Source organism: Ambystoma mexicanum, chromosome 8 (genome assembly GCF_040938575.1).
Source record: "Ambystoma mexicanum isolate Mex_15411 chromosome 8, UKY_AmexF1_1, whole genome shotgun sequence".
NCBI classification, from domain to species: domain Eukaryota; kingdom Metazoa; phylum Chordata; class Amphibia; order Caudata; family Ambystomatidae; genus Ambystoma; species Ambystoma mexicanum.
In genome coordinates this window covers 291,868,101-291,891,443 of record NC_090929.1, presented here as the reverse complement: position 1 = coordinate 291,891,443, position 23,343 = coordinate 291,868,101, and positions in this window count along the sequence as shown.

Genomic DNA, 23,343 nt, shown 5'->3' with positions numbered 1-23,343 from the left:
TTGTTAATGTCGTCGAGATGCATACTCATGGAATCGCGCACAAATCGGTTCAGAAAACACATCCATTGTAGAAAACATTGCCAGCGCGCCATGTCCACCCAAAGCGGAGCTTGTTAAATCATTCAAATCCCGGTTGAAATGATTACCGTCTGTTTTTATTTTTGCAAAAAATGTTTCTATAAACTATACAAATAAAGTATGCAATTTTTCTTTTGAAATATATCCTCTCAGTCCTTTTCTTAAAAATATATTACAACTATTACGATTGCTTTCACAGTTCACAGTTTAGTCGAGATACTGTGGGACCTTCATTTTTCATGTTAATGACCAATAGGTAACAGTGCGTAAGAATATTTGGGTTTTGGCAGTTGACTTGAAATAAAGTTCAGCAAAAAGCTGAATATCTGCTTGTCATACAAAAGGGATTAGACCTAGGCCACAAAACATTCTAGGTACGCAAGAAGTACTGACTGCGAAAAACATGCAATGGGGTAGGAGGACATGAGATAAGCAGAGGTGGGCCTATCACTAGACACATTTTGACTAATTTTATGTGTTAGATCGACTATAATTTCGGAATAGGAAGCATTCTGCCGTTGGCAATTTTTCCCCTACAGCTCAGCAGCGCCACGAGAAACGAGCAGTGACAGCCCCAAATTCCATGTGCCCGTGCTTCAAAATTCATGTTCTCATGGATGAGTTGACACGGGATGTTGCGAAGTAAGAATGTATGTTCATTTTAAGTGAAGGACACCAGCTTTGAATTTTTGCTTGGGAGCTGGGAGGCCCACGCGTACCGCGCACAGTATAAGGTTCTATTTTTTTTACCTTGAGAGGCAGGGACCATTCCGAAAGGGATTGAATTGAAGGGGGGGTGTAATCACGTATGATATGATAATGTTGCCCATTCCGAAACTGCACCTAGTTACACATAAGTTCAGTTTATGAGAAATCATTGACACGAACGGAGGAGTCTGCATTACGGTCTACAATGCACCAAGACATTGGAAATGCCAAATATAATATAAGTTTCTCTTTAGACGATTTCATACCAGAACTAGTCGAAATATGAATAGCTGACCGTTATTGCTGAGTCACATTATACTTGTTCGTTCTGTGTGGCATATTGCAATGAAGTGTTAGTACAACCTTTGTGTGCTGGGCTATCTACCGGGCATTTTTGTGTAGGCCAGCATCGAGACGCATGTAGACCACCACTCGCTTCTCCCTGGCTCTACGCTAATAAATCCTAATAAATCATTACATTGTTTTTGCACCTTGATTTCTTGCTCCAGTTTACGAATTACTTTTAGAGCTCAACATTCTTGATCGCACTAGCCTCGGAAGCAAATAGCAGAGTACTTTGATATTCCACGTTGTATTCTCTCGGTTCACATTGTGTCACCTCTGCGCTAATAAAGAAAATGATTAATTGTAATAAAGATCGGCTACTGAGACACATTTCGATTTTTATCTTTTGCAAACAGGTACATTGTGCCGTTCTGCGATTGTCATCTATTCCAGACCCCGACCGATGGCTTCTTCAACCGCCAGCTGCAGCTACATGTCAATCACTGGATCTACTTAACCGTATTTTGGGACAACAGACAAGGTCCAATATGTCCGTGCGCGGTACCGGCGATTAGGAGCAACATAACAACCTTTACGGTGGTCTAGTGCCAAGTTGATGCACCAGCCTTGCAATTCACAGAACGACCGAAGTGCTTCATTTAGACAAAATGAACACCCTGTGTACCCAAAAGGAACAGTGCGTGGCTCACGATAAACATTTGTGGATTTATGGAACGAGAGCAAAGAAAAAAATGTCCATTTTATTTGATTAAGTCCGACGCTGAATGTTATCGAAACATTTAATGTGAAATAAATGTACTTTACCAATTGAACAGTCTTGCTGTTTCCTTTTAAAGTACAGTTTCATATTCCTAATTGTGATGTGCTGTGCTGTGAGACGATGTGTGTTGTTTTCTGGGTTCCGTATCTAGTCGCCTAGGTGACGACTGGGCGTGTTAGGCTACGCTGCCCAGCAACGTCACGGAGAGAGGCAGAGAATATAAATGTTTTGGTGATGTCAGGCTCAGGGGCGGGGGATATGATTTAGCTCCGCAAACGCAGGTCACCCAGGGCGATGCGGCAAGTGATAAGATTATCACAAGATGGCCGCGCCCTGCTGCCTGATTTTGCTTGTGTTCAAGAGACGAAAACTCGGGTAAGGTGCATAGGAAATGTTTGTGCGATTGATCGAATTATGGTTAAAAGCACATGGCCGACCCATAGGGACAATAATATTTTCTGACCTAACCATTCCTTTAACATATGTTTGTTGCTCCGCACTATGTAAAAGAAAGTGTTTGCATATGCTATCTATAATATTGATTAGTTTAGGGCCGCGGTGGAGGGTTGGGAGACCTATGAGCTCTTTGAATGGTGTCCCGTGAGTAAACACTGCAGACTCTGTAAACGTGGTTCGAGAGCGCGGAACTCAGAGAGCTGAATCTAAGGTGGGACCAGAGAATATCGTTAATAACATACAGTATTTGCTTTTATTTTGAAACAGAGCCCATGGAACATCCTGGTGGGCAAACTTTAGAAGGTAATAATGCTGTTTAAAACATGTCTGCTGAGCGGCGCTCTGGTCTTTGTAAAAGAAGAGGTGTTTGCATATGCTATGTATAATATTGAATAGTTTAGGGCTGCGATGGAGGGTAGGGAGGCCTTTGAATGGTGCACCGTAAGTAAACACTGCAGATTCTGTAAACGTGGTCAGGGAGCGCAGAACTCAGATAGTTGAATGCAGGGTAGGACAGGAGAATATTGTTAATAATATACACTATTACCTTTTCATTTATAAATATCCTGGTGGGCAAGCTTTAGAAGGTAATAAAACAAAAGTTTGTTTAACATGGGTTTGTTTTAAATGGGCCTGTTGCAGTCTTTAAAGGGAGTTTTGAGTCTGTACTTGGCTGGTGTGTGAATGTTACACTGTGTAAAGACAGGAGGCGAATTGTGTATTTAGACACAGGTATTATGTAAATGATATTTTAGAGTGTTTTTTCTTCGAACACCTGGAGCATTAGGGCATTAAGATCTAAGGAGTAAGCACATATGAATTAAAATGTATGCTATGTATTAACATTACAGTAGACTATACCTATGGCAAAAAGGCGTCCAAGAAGAGAAAGCATGTGAATGCTGAACTTTCTAAAGTTGTGAAAGACACAACTGCGTGTGTGAAAGGTAAAGAGACTTGTTATTTTATAATCTTTAGAGAGAGAGAGAGAGTGTGTGTGTGTGTGTGTGTGTCTGTCTGTCTGTCTATCTGTCTGTCTGTCTGTCTGTCTGGCAATAATGTTTTTAATATAGATTTACAAGTGTCAGGCCGAGCAGAGCGTGTTGAGGGGTTCCTGAAAAGGAAATATCCAGGGGGCAATACGTATGGTAAGTAATGTATGCTTACTAACAACATATTTTTTCAGCTATACAGGTTTATAGGTGTATCTAGGTTGTAACCAGGTAGATAAACCTTCTTTTTGTTTTTTTATTATAGGTTTTTTATGGGTTTTGGATAGTTTAGAAGGAAACTTGTATTAGTGTTTAGGATGCTCTATGGTCATAAGGAATCAGACTTTTAAATATAGATAAAATTGCACTGCCCCGGGTAAAGTCTACAACCCCTACAGTCCCAGTTGCTGATAGTCTGCGGTTGGGGTGTATAGGCTGTGGCGAGATTACCCCACCTCATGTGTTTTCATCTTTAAAGGCCGGAACCCCTTTAGACCCAACACCAGCCATCGCTAGGCCATGGTCTCCGGATTGTGCAGACCCTACACCAGCCCATACGTATTCACCCACAATCTCTAGCAGCGAGCGGGATGCTAAGATTCCCAAAAATTTAGAACAGGTCGCGGTTGCACCAGGTGTACCAACAGTACCTGATTCTGAAACTGTTATAATAATTAAAGACTCCCCTGTAAAAGAGCCTATAATAGAATCCTGTGTAAAAGAGCCTATTAAATTTATTACAGACTCCCCCATAAAAATAGATTGTGAAGAATTTGTATATGCCTCTGTTATTTGTAGGTTACCTGGGGCACGGTTGAGCTACAAGTGGCCTTGCAGAAAGGATACCTGGTGGGCAGGATTTATGAAATATGGCACTTTGGGAAGGCTACAGTAGAACTGTTTAAGAAATACATTTGTCTTTTTCTTCGAGACAAACAGGAAGCATCAGGCTATCCCAAGAGTTGCAAGGATGCTGAATCCCGGCAACGGTATATAGACGAGTATTACAAACACCAGGGGAAACGGTTAAGACCTGAGTTCATTTAAAACAATCCCTCTAGACGTCAGTTAGCTAAACTGTGTTTAAATTCCTTATGCAGTAAATTTGCCCAAAGAACCAACCTTCCAAGCACAACCATTATATATGACCCTGAAGAGCTGACCGCTTATCTTTTTGACATGGGATTTGACATTTTAAGGTTACAGTTTATAGTCAAGGAAACCACATGTGTTTGTTGGAAGTACGCCAAAGAGTACTCGACGTTCTCCAGGTACCAGTACTAGATTGTTCCTCATCACTGTGTGTGCATTTTTGAGTTTGTTTTGTAGTGGCACAAGTCATACATAGCGGGAATATTCGTTTTCCAGAAACTCTCTGAGGGTGCACTGGAAAATAAAGTTTCTTAGGTGGGTACACCTGACATTTAATCAGACAAAAATATTGTTTAACATCTCCAAAATATTCATAGATTATTTGGGGGTGCCCTAATGGGTATGGTTTTGAATTGTTAACAAAGGGGTAAAGACTGGTAAAGTCAAAGTAATGTATCTTTTCACCAGGGGCTGTCTCGTGGTAAAGTTTAACAGCATTAGTCCTCCCCCAAAAAGAGCATCATGCGTTTCTAGGGGTTCTGGTAGATTTGTCTGTTTTCAAAGAACTGTTTAGCCCCTCATCAACATTCTTTTTTTACAAGTCTTCTTCTATGTAGATGGCCAAAAGTACAGCCCGTCACGGTGTTATAGTCATCTTCCTTATAGCAGCAGGGGCACCCGTGAAAAAAACAGGCCTTAAATTCGTAAGCCAGTTCTTCCTCATTGAAAGAAGCATAACCATCTAAAAAATAGGGCCCAATCTTTTTTTCCCCCATCCACGCTGGGCGTGTTGTATAGGTATACCGTCCTGATGGGACACACATCAACCACTGTGGATGGTGTGGAAAGGCATTTTTGTTTCCCATGGTACAAGTCTGTTGCCACGAGGGCTATTGTTTCAGGCTCTAGAAACAGTTGCTTGTATATATGCATACACATGCTAGGTAGCGTGATAAAAGAAAATGGATCTACATAAGTCACATATTTTAACACCTCAGCAGTATCGGGATTCACAATGTGCTCCTTTTGGGATAGCTCAATGATACAGTTTCTAAAAATGTTACAGGCTGTTTTCAAAATATTGACATCTTCGCGACAATAGCTTTTTAGATCCCTCTTAAAATCAAAAACATCCTTACGGGTCTCTGAGTACCATTTCAATAATGACTCCTTTTCTTCAGACATCATGAATTCTGAACCATAACACTCCACAGGGGGAATAGGGCCCACATAGTTTTGATTCTGCTGGGTGTTAAAAAAATGTGGAAAATAACCTTTTGACCCTTGAAATCCAAAAGCTTTAGGCAACTTACTTAACTTCATAGGCAAGAAATTCATACTGTCAATGAAGCGAACTTTAAAGTCTATTACCTCTAGAAGCTTTAGTTTTGTACCCTGCATTATCAGCTTGACTGCTATTTGTTCGTTAATCATTTCATGTATCAGAAAGAAAGAATCATACCCTTGACTGTTTTGTGCCAGAAAGCTATACCCCCTAAATCTTTCATCCAAAAATGTAGTGATAAAAAGGTTAATGCATTCTGTACCCTCAAAGAACCAAGTCTTATCCCCAGTCAAACGTTGGGCATAAACATAGTTTGGGATGTGGATGCCTGTCTCTTGCATACACTATGCAATCCTCGGTTTTAGGCACATCTTTTGGAATGGTCATGTAACAAAAAATGGTCCTCCAACAAAACAACTTCAATTTTACACCTAGGACAAATCTTACCACAACAATCATGATTAGCGTTTATAAAGCGACCGCATAAAACACAGTCCGTTTTCAAATAGCATTGTGCTAAACCCTGCGCAGCTTTCTCGATGTGTTTTTCAAGGTATTCTTTAGACCTGGCAAAGGTTTTACACTTCGGACATTTAAACTTTGATTCATTCATCACAACACACCCATCTCTTTGACACATGTGACAATGAAATTTACATTTGTGAGACATGCGATTGTTGTATAAATGACAAGAAAAAGTAATACATTCTGTACCCCTAGAAAACCTTGTAGATTTAAAATCCCGTAAAAGTGTTTCTCATGATGTAGATTGTAAACAGTATTTTTATTACAGATGTCACCTGGGGGAAAATATTTCCAAATCCAGTCGTCATTATACAAAATATTGATCGGCACCCCAAAGTATTCTTCAAATAAACACACTTCATTAAAACCAACCATGACATCAGGGAGTATACCCAGAGCCTGGTGGACCTCTAAAGCCTTTGTTTTTATATAACCGTCGGTAACAGTTCTAGGCTCCAACAGGCCTATGATACTGGCAGCCATACATATATTTAAGTCCCCATAGTTAATATCCACAAGCCAACGCTTCTTCTTAGCCCCAACAATACTGTAGAGTGTTTTCACAGTTACAATCCTTAAGGGGTCTGTTACAAGAGGTTCTGCCTTACTTTGTAACAGACGTCCAATGTTTTCTAAAAACAATAAAACATCAAACACCTGTCAATAGGAGCACCTATTAAAAAGTGGTCTGTTTAAAGTAGAACTGTCTAAGCGGATCTGGACAAAGTCATTAGGACCAGCTGATTCCAAAATCTGGGAAACAAGTCTGTCAACCGATTCTGTTATCAGTAATAGGCCGTGACCTGTTGAGGTTACCCGATCTAGATTCATAAAGCTAAAAACTTCATAGTATTCAACACATTTATATTTTGGTATATCATGCTGGTATGTTCCCAAACTCTGTAAAAAAAACTGTGTCCGTATTAGACGCCTCAGGGGTATTTGGAGAGTGAAGCTCTAAATCTTTCTTTGCGTGGCGGCTAATGATAGCTTTTGCTTTTTTAAAATGTTTGTGAACTGACCAACACCTAGCAAGGGTCTTAATGCGGATATGGGGGCTGTCAAGTGGTTTGTAGCAGCCCTAGCTTTGTTTTTTAAAGTCTGCTTTTTATAGTCTATAGCTATTGCTTTGTTTTTAGATGTAATGCTGAACAAAATGTGTTTGGCTTTACAAATATGCCTACGCATATCAATTAAAGCTTTCTTAGAAGGATTATGCCTTAATCTATATCTCTGGTGTCATAGGTTTACTTTCTCATGTAAGTCTGTCAATTGTTTTCCTTTTTCACTATTTGATACATCTACCACAAATAACCGCTTAGCAGCACCACCCCTTTTATAGCAGTGAGCCGTCACCCTGCCGCTTGGGGTGTTAACATGTTTAGAGGCATGTAGGTCAGACAATGGTTTATTATGAGTCTTGTAAAAATTGTTCTCTGCACACGGCTGTTTGTTTACACCATTTGGCCCTGAGCGTGAAAGATCTAGGGGCTTAAGGGGATCATTTAACCTACTAATAACAGAGGCGTATACAAATTCTTCACAATAAATTTTTATGGGGGAGTCTGTAATAAATATAATAGGCTCTTTTACAGGGGATTCTATAATAGGCTCTTTTACAGGGGCGTCGGTTCGGCAGGTAAGGCTCTTATGTGCTCCAAAAACTCAGAAAACAATTGGTTCTAAGTACAGTTAGGGCCTTACAAAACAAGAAGGTATGTATCAGATTTTCCACTAGTCCACTTGTTTTACACAACCTGCACGTTGTATCCTCGAGCAGAATCATTCTTCTTGCTGGTATTTCCTTCGACATCACACCTCCTAATTTCATGCGCACCCTCAATGATGTGTCTGTGAGTAAGGCTTGGATTTGCTTAATCAGATTGTCCGGGCATCTCCAGTTCAACGGTTTAAGCCACAGATGCCATTTGTTAATGCTGTGGATGCCTTTGCCAAGTCTACACATGCCAGATGGATTTCACACTTCTTTATGACCGCCTTATTTTTCAACACAGAAAGAACAAAGATAGAAGGTGATGTTCCCAGACCACTGTTGGGAAGGAGATGGTACTTTGCCACCCCCTCTTCGCAGCCAAGGTAAATAACCCACGTGTAAGCCAAGGGGGGGGAGACACACCCACGGTACACACCTGCATGATAACATAAAGAAGTACAAGTATAACATAGCCTACGGCCCTGCAATGAGACACCATTCTGTATCCGACCAGACGTCATCTTTTACTAGGCCTGAAAACCATCCATCTGTAAAATCACAGCTCTCCAAACCCCAGCATCTCACACAGAGGGACCAAGCCATCATCACCCCATACCAGCTCCATACCAGCCTTGTTCTCACAGATGTCCAGCTGTGTAATGTTGCAAATGCTTAGTATCTTTTCCGAAGAATGGGCTCTCCGAAGAGAGTGAGACAGAAACAGGCCCCAGCACAAGTACCCATCCATCTGCACTAAACTGTCCATGCCCTCTCCACCCCCACCCCGCCAGGCCAGGGACCACCAACTCTGACCCCCCCCAATCCCTCTCGCAGTGATACACATCTGACCCCCTCGCCTTGACCATTCCAGGACCCCTACCCCAGAACTTGTGCAGTAGTACATTCTCCCAAAAACATCACATGTCTGTTCGTATCATGGGACACCAGGGAACATAGACAGTAGATCAAACCCCCGGGAGGGGCACCTAGGAACGGGGTCAGCAGTATCAAGGAAGCGCTGAATGTAGAGGTCGGCATGCCAGTATATTATTTCCTTTTTCCCTGAGTAACCCCATTCATGCAATGATCAGGTGTCTGCCATTATTCTTGCATTATCAGTTCCTGTTGTTTAGCTTAGATAGTTTTGTGTCGCCTGTTCGCCCTGACCTTCACCGCGGAGATGAACACAGCTGATCCACGTGCACCAAGATCGACTGGGCAGCAGCAGCCAATGATGCCCTGGCATCCCCTATGGAGCAAGGCTTAGTATATGTCTCCAGCCAACCAACTCTATCGGATTTCTACCCTATCGATTGGCGCTTAATCCCTTTTTAATGTGCTGCCCGTGTAATTTTTGGCAGAGCACTCTCGGGCAGCAGTGTTCTTTGCTGGCATTGTTTATATGATATAAACCTTGTTATTCGTGCAACCAATCTCTTGGTCTCATTCCCTGACGGGGTGTGTTAAATTATTTTTTCATTATTATTGTGACACGTGTATGAGTGGGTGCCTTCACCACTAACAAAACCCGACTGAAAAGCGTCCTGAAGTCCTTCTCTTTGGGCCCAATTATTCAATCTCTTTAATAGGATCGAAGCATAGATTTTCCCCATCATATCCAACAGGGTGATAGTTGTTTGGATCGGGGGCGCTGCCGTTGCTCTTCTCCAAGATGGTGGCACTGTCTTCGTAGCTCGGATATTCTCCCAAATTGAACATATCAAGGTGGCCCACATTTCAGGTTCCTGCTTTAAGATCACATTTGACACTCCGTCTGGTTGGGGCGCCCTCGATGAACTAGCCTTGTTAATCAGCGCCATGATTTCTTCATAATCAAACAAAATAATCAATGTTGCCCTCTTCTCAGGTGTGAATCCTTTACTTGTACATATATTTGCATATAGTTTATTAAAGTGTCTTATCCATTCTGCTTCCGCTACTCCATTTATTTGCAGTGCAGTATAGTGGCCTTCAGTTGATTTAATCAAACTCCAAACCTCCCGTGCGTTGTTTTTACAAATTGCCTTTAACACCTTTTCACCAACATATACTTGTGACTTTTGAGGCAGTTTATATAGGAATTTCTTAAGCTCGTTGAGTATGGGCTTGTTTGGTAATATTTTGATTTTTATTTTGTATTTATACAGTGCACTGCAGCCCACGGGCATCGAGGCGCTGTGAGACAAACGTAAGAAGGCTTGATTCAGGGTTACACAAATGCGGCCCAAACAGAGAGAAAACTTGGTACAGAGAGCTTAGTTGCATTTACAAGATTAACAGAAACAGCATATAGAACAAGTGCATTGTAACACAAAGAGCATGGTTTTTATAGCTTTCCTGAGGGTTGCATGGGAGTCAATCATCCTAATGAAATGGGGGAGGGAGATCCAACAGCTGGCTGCCATGCTAGGGAAGCTGGTACCGCCCGCCCGCACTCTGCAGGTGAAGGGAACATTGATTCTGTTAGTATAGGCAGCTCTAGAGGGTCCGGAAGGGGTGTGGAGGGCAATTCTTTGAGCTAGGTAGGGAGGGGCAAGACCGTGAAGGCATTTGTGCGTCAACGTTAGTGTCTTGAAGGTAATTCTTTTCTTGACGGGGAGCCTAATGACCTTCCTCCTGACATCAGAGATGTGGTCACGTCTGGAGATGCCAGTTGCAGCCCTAAGGGCATTGTTCTGTGCTAATTGAAGTTTGGTTAGATTTTTTTGGGAGGTGCCAGCAAAGAGACATTGCAATAGTCAAGCCTTGACCCAATTATCGCCCTAGCAATGATGAGGCAATTAGGTTGGGATAGGAAGAGTCTAGCTGCAGTGAGAGGTTTAGAGTGGTATGCTGTGGTGGAGGCTATTGCATTAACCTGCCTGTTCATGGGTTGATCAGGTTCAATGTAAACGGCCAGTGTCTTTATAACTTTGGAGACAGCGATAGGGATGTTATCAACTGTGAAGGAGCGCTATTGTTCATCCAGTTTACTCAAGGTGGACGGGGATCCAATTAGCAGAAGTTCGGTCTTCTCACTGTTGAGGCATAACCAGTTTTCTGCCATCCAAGATTGGATCGTTGAGTAGATGGAGTTGAGGGTGTTATGTTCAGATAAGTAGTCACCCTAGAGGGGGATGAGCACCTGGGTGTCATCAACATTGTTCGTGTATGAGAAGCCCAGTGCGTCAAGAATTTTGAACAGAAGCCTCGTGAACGTTATAGAGGGTGGGCGATATGCAAGAACCCTGTGGGATCTCACACTTGATGAGACTAGGGTTGGCACAGGAGGATTCTGAGAAAAACTTCATCACTCTTTCCTGTAGGAAGGAAGTTATCCATGCACAGGCCCTCAGGGAGAAGTTGGCTGCGGTGGAGAGGTGATGGCATAAGGTCTTGTAGTCCACCAGAACAAAGACAGCTGAGAGATCCAGAAGCAGAGGGAGCGCAGGTTTGCCTATGTCTCTTAGGTCATTTTAAAGGTTGTGATCACTTTTGTGTGACGGGAGGACTTCAAAGGAGACAATAGAACCCACCAATTCTCTGGAAACAAATATATAGGGCCTCATAACAACCTTTCTGGTCCGGAATCAACAGTGCAGGTAGCACCGTACTGGCACCGGTTTCTGGACCGGCACATTTCGACCCACAACGGTAGTGGAAAAACCGTCACCGCAAAGTGACACCCACGGTGCTACCGCACCCGGTAGCACCATGACCGCAAACAGCAGGACGAGTCGCCGGACGTCCCTGAATTACCGGGACGGCGGTATAGCTGGTACATTAGGAGTTCTACCTAAACGGAAACACTGCCATAAAAATGGCAGTAGCACCGTGACCACTGCACCTGTAATACCGCCACCATGGACCAGGCGTTAAAAAGTGCCAGGTGAGCAGCAACAGGCCCCAGGTGGCCAAAACCGGTATAGCTGCACACCTCGGACATCTGCCATCTCCTTGAAGAACTTGACCTCGATGTCCTCGGTCTTACCGAGACATGGTTCACGGTCAGCTCTGTCACGAGTTTTGACACCATCCTCCCAGATGGCTACAAGATCCTCTCCGCCCCCAGATCCACCCGGCCTCGAGGTGGTGTAGCCCTGATCTTCCCTGAGTGGATTCCTGCCTCTATCATTCCCATTCAGACTTACTCCTCTTTCAAATGCCTTGTATGTAGGCTCTCCCTCTCTCCGAGCCACTCCCTTACTGTTGGTACACTCTACCGGCCACCTGGTCAATTCACCTCTTTTCTCTCTGAGTGGGCAGATCTCTCCTCCGCCCTCCTGGCCTCTACCTCTCAACTCCTCCTTGGTGACCTTAACATCCATCTTGATTCTCCCTGTTCCTCATCTGTGCTCTTTTGCGACCTAGGCGATTCACTCTCCCTTTCTATTCTCCCCTCCAGCTCGACTCACTCTGCTGGCCACACACTGGATGTCTTGATCTCCTCTGGCCTCCCCATATCTACACTCCCCTTACCACTCCTTTTTCCTGGCGCGATCACTGCCTCCTCTCCTCTCATCTTCCCATCTCCTCCCCTCAAGCCAAGCCTACCCCAAGACTGCCACCCACCTTCTTGGACATCCGGCCCATGAAACGTGTGTCAGTCGAGGCTTTCGCTGCCACCTTCTCACCCCCTCCTCCTCCCTGGCTGACTCACACCCTGAAACAGCCCTGTCTCTCCTCTACTCCTCTATTTCTGATACTCGTGATGCTCTTGCCTCTGTGAGGAGGATCCGCGTGAAGCCCAAAACCCAGTGTAATTCTTGGTTTGACTCCGGCCTAGCTACACTCAAAAGCAAGTGTAGGGTGGCCGAAAGGAAATGGAGGGCTTCTTGCTCATCCTCTGACAAACTGGCCTGCCGTCTACTCCAAAGGCAATACCGTCTCTCTGTACGTGCCAAGAAGCGAGTCCATATTCAAGCCTGTATCTCTGTGGCATCTAACAACTCAGCCGAACTCTTTAAAATCTGCAAGGAGCTGGCCAACCCTGACGCAGTATCCACCCCTCCTCTCGCCTCCTCAGGCTCTTTGCAATGACCTTGCCTCACACTTTATCTCTAAAACACAGGACATCTTGTCCACACTCTCCTCCTCCCCCGCTCCTCTCCCCTCTCCTCTCTCCCTCTCTGCTTGTTGGCCCACCCTCAGCTACCCCTCCTCCCCCTTTCTCTGCCTTTCCTCTTTTCTCCCCCGATGAGGTCGCTAGACAAGTCCGATCTATGAAAGCCTCCTCAAGACAGGTCCATCCCTGCTCCTCCAAAACTATAAAGGACCACATCGATACCCTTGCTCCAGCCCTTGCCGACTTCTGCAATCTCTCCTTTGCCTCTGGATCTTTCCCCTCCCCTCTGAAGCACTCCCTTGTGCATCCTCTCCTCAAGAAACCCACAGCTGATACCTCTTGTCCGGCTAACTATCGCCCAATTTCCATTACTCCCTTTTTGGGTAAGGTTCTGGAAAAGCTTGCCATCTCTCAGCTTAACCTTCACTCTGACTCAGTTGGCTCTCTCCATGACCATCAATCTGGATTCGGAGTTGCCAGAAGTACAGAAACTGCTCTCCTGAACATCCGTGAAGACCTGCTCTCCAAACTTTACTCTAACATTCCCTCTGTCCTCATCCTACTTGATCTCTCCTCTGCTTTTGACACGGTCAACCATGCCACCCTGCTAAATCGTCTCCGTGACAACTTGGGTATCACCGATCAGGCTCTGGCCTGGCTGACCTCTTTTCTCTCTGATCGACCCTCCCAGGTACAACTTGGGTTCTTCCTATCCCCTATCTCCCTCTCTACCTGTGGTGTTCCCCGGGGTCTAACCTCTCACCCTGGCTTTTCAATCAATATCTGGCAACTCTCACCTACTGCATTTCCGTTTTCTGCTAAACTTTCCAGTGCTATGCTGATGACATCCAACTCCTTTTCAGGCTTCCCTCGGCCACCTCCTCTCCTTCCCTCATCTATGACTGCCTACATTGGTGTGCCGCAAATGATCTTTGTTTAAAAGCCAACAAGACTGAGATCCTCCTCATTGGTACACCCCTTCCATCCTTTCCCCTCACTCTCTGGCCGGCCTCCCTTGGCCCTCCTCCTGCCCCTACCAGCGAAGCTAAGAACCTTGGGGTCATCTTTGACTCCACACTTTCCTTCGCCGCACACATCTCTGGTGTCTCCAAAAAGTCTAACTTCTTACTGCACCTCCTTAAAGGTACTCTTCATTTCCTCTCCTTCCCTCAGAAGCTCCTTGTCTCCCAAGCTCTGATTCTCTCTAGGTTGGACCACTGTAACAGCCTTTTTCTAAATCTACCTGCCTCCACTCTCCTCCCTTTACAACTAATCCAGAACAGGACTGCGAGACTTGTCCTCTGCCTCAAGCCCTGGGATCATATCTCTCCAGCTCTGAAATCCCTTCATTGGCTCCCTGTGGTTGCAAGGATTAAATTTAAAACCCTCTGCATTGTCCACAAGGCTTTCTGGGGCCTGGGTCCAAATTACCATCAACTATCCTCCGTAAATACCTCCCCTCTAGAGCCCTTCGCTCCTCTACCTCCAACTCCCTCAGGGTCAGTCGTTTTTCAAAGAAACGAGCTGGTGGTAGATCTTTGTCTTCTGCAGGGGCCTCCCTCTGGAACTGCCTACCTGCCACCTTGAAACTTGAGGAGAACCACCTACGGTTCCGGAAGCTCCTCAAGACCTTCCTCTTCGCCTCTGCCTTTCCCTCTCTTCTCCCTTGCTGATCTGCTTTCTCTCTCAGCAATGCTGCACCTGGCCACTGTCTGCCCTACGGGCCAGGTACCTGCTCACCCTGTCACCCTCCTGCACTGACCCCTGGCCACCCCTTGCACTGGGGCCTGTATCTGTACCCATACAGCCCCCCCACTCTTTGTCTGCACTGATCAGATACTCCCTATCTGACTAACCTTGCACTTGGCCCGCACAGGCTGCACTACCACTGTTTCTGATCACCGTATTTATTTATTTATTTACTTATTATTTATCTTGTCCTCTCTTATGCTCTTCACTTTCCAATTTCCGCCCCTCCCATGCACTTTCCCCCTTTTTCCCTTCCCCATGCACTTGCGCGTTCTCAATGTCACTGGGCCTAGTAAGATCGTTGTGTTTGTTCTCTCCACTGTTCCCCTCCCTTTGCCTGGTCGCACTCTGAAACACCTGTGTATGAGTGCGATATACATAAAATATCATATCACATCATATCATATCATACCATTGACCACTTTGAATGCACAAAAGGACCACACCCACACCAACCATCCCTCCCAACCCAACCATGCTGGTAAACAGGCCACAGGTGTACATAATTAGCCCAGCTGCACACCATTGGCCACTGGGAACTTACAAAAGGACCACACCCACACCCAACCCACCTCACAACACAACCATGCTGGCAGTTGGTCTAGCAACAATTGGACTGGGGAACCTGCAAGCATCTATTGAAGCAGAAGCAGCACTGATAAGGATGTTACAAGAACTGGATAAGGTGGTGTGCCATGTGTCAGACCACATTGTCCTACCACGAGCCCCTGCACAGGTCAATGGCACCAAAGTGGCCTTCCATGGCCTTGTCGGCATGCCCAATTGCATTGGTGCATTAGATTGCACCCATGTGGAGTTGACTGACAGACATGCCATTGAGGCGGTGTATAGAAATCGGAAACAATTCCACACCCTCAACATGTAGATGGTCTGTGATGCAGAACAACTCATCACCCATTGCTGTGCATGTTTCCCGGGATCGACACACGACTCAATGGTTTTGTGGAACTACACCATGCCAGGGAACATGGCACGTTACATCGGAGAGAGCACCTGGCAGTTGGGTGAGAATTACCAATGCAGGACCTCTGTGTAGTGGGCGGTCGGGGCAAATACACTCACCAGAGTGCTCCTGGCTGGTGGGTGAGTAGAATGACCAATGCAGGACCTCTGTGTAGTCGGGGGCAAATAGACACTCACCAGAGTTCACCCAGATTACCGCTGCAATAGCTACATGACAGTTTGCCATGTCACAGGAATCCATATACTGGCTAATGGAAAAGAAACCTAACCATGCAGTGGCCCACCATGCAATGGTGACATGTGAATGCGAGTATTGGCACCAGTGACAAAGTAGCGGGTGCTCCCTTGTGCACAATGCATATTTCTCCCCCTCCGCGCTGCAATGTTTTCACTCCTGTGCGCTGCGGGTCTTTACTGCATAAGGTTATAGTCACCTCCTCATTTTTTCTGTCTGCTTCAAACTTATTTTCCGTCAAAGTACTCTTTTGTGCTAATGTTAAAAAAGGGCTCACTTGAATGTCAGCACTATTAGTTCTCGACCCACTATCAATAGTTACAATCTCTTTGGGACTGATGTTGGAGTTTTCTTCGACACAGAACAGGTCTGAGCACTCTCCTGACGAGTATGTGGATAGATTCAACAAATGTAGCCTTATCTCAGTGTCCGAAGAGTAGTCCAGAGCCATTAGGTTGCTCTGGTCTCTGTTCTTCTGATTTAAGTTTGTACAGGTTTTAGATGTAGGCTGCACTCTTTTATTCTTCTCTACTGCTGGCATAGTTAGGTTTCTTAAGAAACTCCTCGAATCCTTTGATTTGGCCATTGTATGGTGCCTTGCTTGTTTGCTCATGTCATTCGTCACATCGTTCCCTTTTTTTTCCTTCTTGCAAATATTGGGAAAGGCTTCAGAGTTATAGTTTTGGTACTCCTACTAGTCGCCTCTTCAGACTTGTTTGTTGTATTCAATTTAGTTAGGGCTTGTAGATCCTTTTCCATGTTTGCACCAGAGGTGGGGCCAGTCACCTGAGCAGGAGATGAAGACGCTGTTGCCCTCTCCACTAAGGTTTCAGTTAGAATAGGATTTTGAGACTACCCAGGAAGCGAGGGGGCCTGTTGGATTCTGTCTTCTTCCTTGTTAGTATCAACACAATTTGTAGAAGGGTTCTCCGCCAGTCTTTGCTCCCACGGTTCCTCTTTAGGGTAGGTACCCTCCACTAACACCTTACCTGCGGTTATAAATCCCCTGATAAAAATTACCATAGTATGCAACAAAGCCAGCAGCGTTGTTTGGTCCTTTAAACTGTCGTTTATAGACTCATATAGTTTTTGAAATGGTGTCATTGGCATAGATACTGCCACCATTTGGCTAAAGGCGTCGAGGTCATCACCAAAATTCCTGGGTGTAGTTACTTTGAGCCGTCTTTTTGTCATTGATCGATCGCCACTTGAACAAGACGAGTAAAAGGAAAGAGGATGCTGATGGAGACGGGGAGCGGACATTTCTATGTGCCCTGGGGAATTTCCTCTCTCCTCCCTCATTTTTGCATCCTTTTTGGATGAGGGCAAATCTTTCCTAAATCCACCAAATTAGCTGTGAAGGTCTCTTGCAGCAGCCTCTCGTCGTCAACCGGTCAAATTCAAATTTACATCGTCAACCTTCTCCCTGCTCTTCCCCTCCTGACTCCTATTATGTGCCCTCAGGGGCGACTGACAGTCTGTATCTACCAATTTAATAGTTTTTCTTATTCTGTTGATATCACGTTTACGAAATAGGGCAGTCAACATTTGTTTTCCCAATCGGGTAACAATCTCCAGTGACTCAGCGTTGTTCATATCTATCCCAGCACTTCCTATGTTGTTGCCCCAGTCCAACAGTTCCTCATTCTGATCAACCATATTATTCTGGCTCTGGTCCGATATTATGTTAGCCTCGAGTCTTTCAATTTGAGTTTAAGTTAAAAGGGTGTCCTCCAAACCACTCCTGTGTAATTCATTTTGATCCAATGAAAAGTTAACAACCGCTGGAGAGGCCTCTCTAACAGTTCCACATTAGTTATTTCTACTTCCAGGGCAGAAGTTCCCCCCAGCAGGGTACTTGTCATTCCTTCATGAAGCCCATCACCAATACTCTTGACATTCTTTTTTTTTAATAAAACACTTTTTTAACATACAGATAAACATTACATCTACCAAAATTGGCTTTGCTTGAAGCCCATCGATGTGAACTACTGAAATTAAAACACTAAAAATAGTCTCAAATACAAATGGCATTGATAATTGTTTTCACAGCAGTCAATACACAGTTACAGCACAGTCCCGGACACCAGGTGGCCCTGTCGGACTAAATGACAGGTTAACAGGCATCCTCCCACCTTTGCCATATTTTTCACGCTTTCTCCAGGGCTCCCCCTAGCGGTGTACACTCTGTGCTCCATTGCAATGCTTATATCTACATCTGTGGCCCATTGCTCAAAGTTCGGTGTTACCTCAGAACCCCATAGCAGCGCTATATTTCTTTTAATCAATGATGTGGTGGTTGACAGAAATAGTTTCTCATATCGAGACAGTTTGCCATCCTCCTCCACCCCTAACAGCAATAGTTTCGGCTCTCTGGGGATCGTTCTACACATAACCCGCGATAGCTCGTCACAACATGCCTGCCAATACTGCTGGATGTGAGCACATTCCCATAAAATGTGGAAGAAAGTGCCTTCTTTGCACTTAGAACGCAGGCAGTAGGGATCCGTGATCTTTCCCCATTGAAAAAGTGTCACTCTTGGGTAATATATCCGGTGCATTATTTTCAATTGGATAAGTCTAAGCGTGGATGAGATGGCAATCTCCCGGGGATACATCAGGGATGCAATCCAATCCCCTGGCTGTATAGTGCCTACGTCTTTTTCCCATTTGGCCTTCAGACTCACCAACTCAGTTGTGGCAAAGGAGGTTATGGCACTGTACATGACAGATGTTATCTTTTGTTTAATACGCTCTGGGACTAGGTTGCGTTCCATTGGGGTATATTCAGGCATGTTGTTCCGTGCCAGGAGGTGGGCCTGCAATGCATGCTTCAGCTGAGTGCAGCAGTACTGTTCAGAGGGTGGGAGACAAAAATGGGTTGCCAGAGCTTCAAAAGGGACTATTTTATCCTTCTTCACTACATCGGCAATTTTCAAAATCCCTTGCTTCATCCAGTTGGGCCACCTAGGGTGTTTGCTTACCTCTGGGAGGTTCCTATTATCCCGCAACGGTTGTATGGGAGTCAATTTTTTATTTCATTTGTGCGTTTCAACCCATAATTGTGACATATGTGTTAGCATGGACGGTGGGGTCGTATGGCATATCTCACTGTAGAGGTATTCCATGGGGGGTTTTCCAGGGAGGTTAGTGTTTACTCTTATGTGCGGCAGTGACGTGTCCCGTGCAATATGTCGTTCACAACTGCCATCTCGCTGGCTCAATAATAGGTTTGCAGATGGGGAAGTCCAATCCCATCCTCCCATATGGATCTCTGAAGGGTAGTAAGTGCTATGCGTGGGTGACCGCCGCACCACAGTAGTTTCCTAAGAATATGCTCAATTTTGTGAAATTCGCACTGCGATATGCGTAGTGGTGCGTTCTGTAGTATATACCAGAAACACAGGAGGGCCATCATCTTAAAAAGCGCTGCTCTACCTAGCAAATTTAGTGGCAGGGAGGCCCAGTGACTAACATCTTCCGAGAATCGAACCCCAACCGGGTGCAGGTTCTTAGGTATATAATCATTGAGATCGTTCGTAATTTGTATACCCAGGTATTTGAATTGCCTAGTCTCTACACGGTAAGGGCAGTCAGCTGGTATTGTGTCCGCCCCCCCCCCATATCGGGAAGAGTATGGATTTGGCCCAGTTAACACGTAGGCCGCTGAAAGCACCATATCTCTTCAGCAGGTGTGTCACAATGGTGCAGGAATTGATCGGGTCTTCTAAATATATTAATAGATCTTCTGCATATAATGAGACTTTATCCTCCCAGCCTTCTGACCAGTGAAAGCCGTTCCATGTCTCTGCGTTTCTTAAGAGTACAGCGAGGGGTTTGATTGCTAGTGCAAAAATCATGGCCGATAGGGGACAGCCTTGCCTCGTTCCTTTCCCTAAACCGAAGGGACGTGAGAGCCATCCATTTACTCTTGTTACAGCCTGCAGGGAACTATAGAGAAGCTTTACCCAGCTCATAAACTGTGGACCAAAGTTCATGCGGTGCATTATTTCCCAGATTGCTTCCCAATATACTGAATCAAAGGCATTTTCAAAGTCTATTGCGAGCAAGGCCAGGGGGCTCTGGAGGGTAGGTGTCCTTTCAAGTGCCGAATGTAGTCTGTGTATGTTTATGCGGGTAGATCTCTGCGGCATGAAGCTGCATTGGTCTGGATGGATCAATGATGGTATAACCTGCTGTGATTGATTTGCTAATACTTTCGCAAGTAATTTGGTTTCACTATTTATGAGAGAGATAGGCCTGTACGAACTGCATTTATCAGGAGGTTTATCTGCTTTGGGTATCACTATTATGGTGGCTTTTGTAAGATCGAGAGGTAGGCAGCCCTGCTCTCGCGAGTTCAGGTGCATGCGTAGTAGATGTGGGGCAATCTCATTTGCGCCTATTTTCCTCCATAGCTCTATCGGAAACCCATTAGGTCCCGGGGTTTTCCCAGATTGATGTTCCGACATGGCTAAAACCAATTTGTCCTCCATGATGTCCATTTCAAGGAGACATTGCTGGTCAGTGTCTAGGGTGGGGAGAGTGACCTCTCCTAGGATCGAAGCGACAATGCGGGAGGGTGGAACTTTATAAAGCTCGGCGTAGTAAGCGCCAAAGCCTTCCGATATGTCCTGATCTGCAAGTAGTGGGTCAGTGTCTTCTGATCTAATCATTCTGACCTGACGATGGCTCTCATCTCTAGGCTCTAGCCATGCAAGCATTTTGCCAGCTTTGTCCCCTGTCTCATACACTCTGGCTCGCACTATGTGCCTGTCTAGCGTTATCCAGAGCTATGTTTTGTAAACTTTTCTGCGCTAGTAGTAGTGCCCGGTTTGTTTCGGGTTGGTCAAGCGCTAAGTGAGCCTCTTCCACTTTTTTCACTTGCTTCTCAGCCTCAAATAATGTATTTTGGTGTTTGTTTTTATGTGCTGAGGTCCAAGAGATGATTTCAGCCCTTAGTACCGTCTTGTATGCCTCCCATAGCACCCCCGGGTTGTCGACCAACCCTGTATTTAGTTCAAAGTATGTCTTTGTGGCATTTTGGATCTGTACCACAAGATATGGGAACCCAAGGTAGTAATTATTCAGCCACCAGAGGGGAGAGGGCACCGGTTTGGTGGTTCTTAACTCTATTATCAGGGGGGAATGGTCCGATATGCCCCAGAGGAGCAGATGTGCCTCGCATGCTTTATCAATATTGACAGATGGAAGGAAGAAATAATCTAACCTCGAAAGCGAGGCGTGTGCATCAGAGTGATATGAATATTCCCTTTTATTAGGGTGTAAATTGCTCCATACATCACCAGAGCAACGGTGAAAGCAGCAAGCTTGGTGTGGGTGTTGGGGTTTCTGCCACGCAAGTGTGTTCGCTCCAATTCTATGTTCATAACCTCATTAAAATCCCCTCCCACAATCATAACATCTGACGTGTCCCCGGTGATTGTGGGTGTGATGTTGCTGATAAGGGTGGCCAGCAGTGTCGGTGGTGCGTAGACCGCTAACATTGCGATAATTTGGTTCCAGAGTGACCCTGTTATGTATACAAATCTGCCTACCGTATCCTGAGTGATACTGGAGAGAGTGAAGGGTAGTTTTTTGCGAATTAACACAAGCATCCCTCTTGAGCCCGTGGTAAAGCCAGCATGTATCGCTATGCGATAGTTAGTGCGTTTGAATAGGTTACAATTCGTAACCTACAGGTGTGTTTCAGTGAGGAACACTGCATCTGGTGCATGGTGGTTCAAAAGCTGCACGACCATTGCCGAGTCCATTGACGTTCCATGTCATGAACTGAAGGGTCCTGGGGTCATTCCTACTTGTGGCCATCGCAATTTGGAGTAAAAGCAACCTGTGCCAAAATGTGTGTTGTGTAAAAACAGTGGGCCTCATTACGAGTCCGGCGGTAACTGAGCCGGAAAAACCGGCAGGTTACCGCTGGACCCGTATTACCATTCCGCCTCTGTGATTCCGAGAATCACTGGGGCATTACAACCCCGGTGACCCGGGAATTCCGGAGGCAGAAATGTGTAAGTCCCCATTCCCATGGAGCTGCATAGGACTCCATCGGGATGGGGACAATGGAAACACTGGTTCCGTCTATGACAGAGCCGGTGTTTCCATGTCCGGCCTGCAGGCGGGTGGTGTTAAACCCGTCAGGTCAGACCTGGCGGGAGTGACGGCTCCTGCCTGCAGGACTCTTAATCAGCCGGTCCGGAAAGAACGGTGGCAGCGGTTTTACCACAACCGTTCTTTCTGGACTGGCAGGGTCGTAATGAGGCCCAGTGACTTTGTGGTATTATGATGTGATGTGCCGTGCTGTCGAAAAGGGGGGCTTGACGCGTTTACTTAAGTTAAATACGGTGGGAAGACCTTGACTTTGTGGTGCTGCTGTGTACTTCGCAGTCAAAGAGGAAAGTATGCCAAAATTGCTAGACCCATTGTGAACCAAAACAGAAAAACCTTGTCCCCCCACCCTATACTCCACCCAACTTGAAGCATCTGTCGCCCGAACAACAAAAGGCAGTTGTCAAAAATGGACAGCTGTCATAGAACAAAACACGAACTAATGCCAATTAATCTCGTGACCTGATGTATTCCAGACCAGGTGGTCTAGGATGTTGATCACTTCGTTGGGGGGGCGTCGACATTTCCGGTGGCCGCTCGATGGCGGGATATTCTAGGTTTGCGTAGACTTCTAGTTATTCAAGTTTATCTTTGCGGTCCTGCTCCGGACCTCCTTTCCAGCAGCAGAGTGAGACGGGGCAGCCCGCGCTGGTTTTCAATCCCCCCCCTCTCCTGGGCGGTCTTGTGCCGGTGGTTGTGGTGTAAGTCTCTGATCCAGAGGGATCTGGGGGTTCCTGTTTCTATTGTTCCGGAGTGCTGTCCAGTCCCCTTCGATATGCTGTTCGGCCCATCGCCATGCCTCTTTGGGGTCGTTAAAGTGCACCATTGTGCCCTTCTGATATATTTTGAGTTGGGCAGGAAAGAGCATACCGTATTTGACATTTTACGTTTGTAGTTGCTTCTTGAGCTTATCGAATGACTGTCTGGCTTTCTGCACCTCCCTCGTGTAATCTAGAAAGAAGGCTATCTTGGAGCCATTATATGTTATTGAGCCTTTAGCGCGTGCTCTCTGGAGCAGCGCATAACGATCCCTGTAATTTAGGAGCTTAGCTATTACAGAGCACGGCGGGGCACCAGGTACTGGTCTGCCCGTAGGCATGCAGCGTGCGCTCTATTGAGAAGAATTTGGACAAAGAGTTTGATTCAAACATATCCCTTAGCCATTGTTCCAGAAAAGGTTCCATGCTGGGACCTTCCGCCTTTTCTGGTAGGCCGAGTATACAGATGTTATTGCGCCTTGATCTCCCTTCTCCTTCATCTACTCTCTCCTCCGTCATCTTCAGCCTGTT